Source organism: Buceros rhinoceros, unplaced genomic scaffold (assembly GCF_000710305.1).
Source record: "Buceros rhinoceros silvestris isolate BGI_N320 unplaced genomic scaffold, ASM71030v1 scaffold18249, whole genome shotgun sequence".
Classification (NCBI taxonomy): Eukaryota; Metazoa; Chordata; class Aves; order Bucerotiformes; family Bucerotidae; genus Buceros; species Buceros rhinoceros.
The window spans coordinates 29,872-30,158 of record NW_010433489.1 but is presented as its reverse complement, the minus strand read 5'-3'; the positions used below and the strand labels follow the sequence as shown (position 1 = coordinate 30,158).

At 58.9% G+C, this 287-nt stretch overlaps 1 protein-coding gene across 1 annotated transcript in view; it reads right to left on the bottom strand.

Moving 5' to 3' along the window:
• Positions 1-287, bottom strand: part of MACF1 (microtubule-actin crosslinking factor 1) — a 36,526-nt gene that overhangs the window by 9,906 nt on the left and 26,333 nt on the right. The gene's annotated exons all lie outside the window — the stretch shown is intronic.

Below are 287 nucleotides of genomic sequence, written 5' to 3'. Positions count from 1 at the left end.
CTGTTTTAACTCCTTAATGCACCAGCACCAGTGGCTGTCCTGCCCGGCCTTCAGTGGGACCGTGCGTGACAGAACCATTGACACGGGATGCAGCATCCCCACACACGCAGAGTATCAGCTACTTGCACACAGACACCCCCCCCCACCTCTGCTCGGGCATTTGGGGCGCTCCCTCACCCAGTCCTGACAACTCCCCAGGGCTCTGCCCGGCAAGATAACCCATTGCTGGCATAGTTTTGGGCATGGTCTCCCCTCTCCTTTGCCCTCTAAGAGGCTGAGAAGGGCTT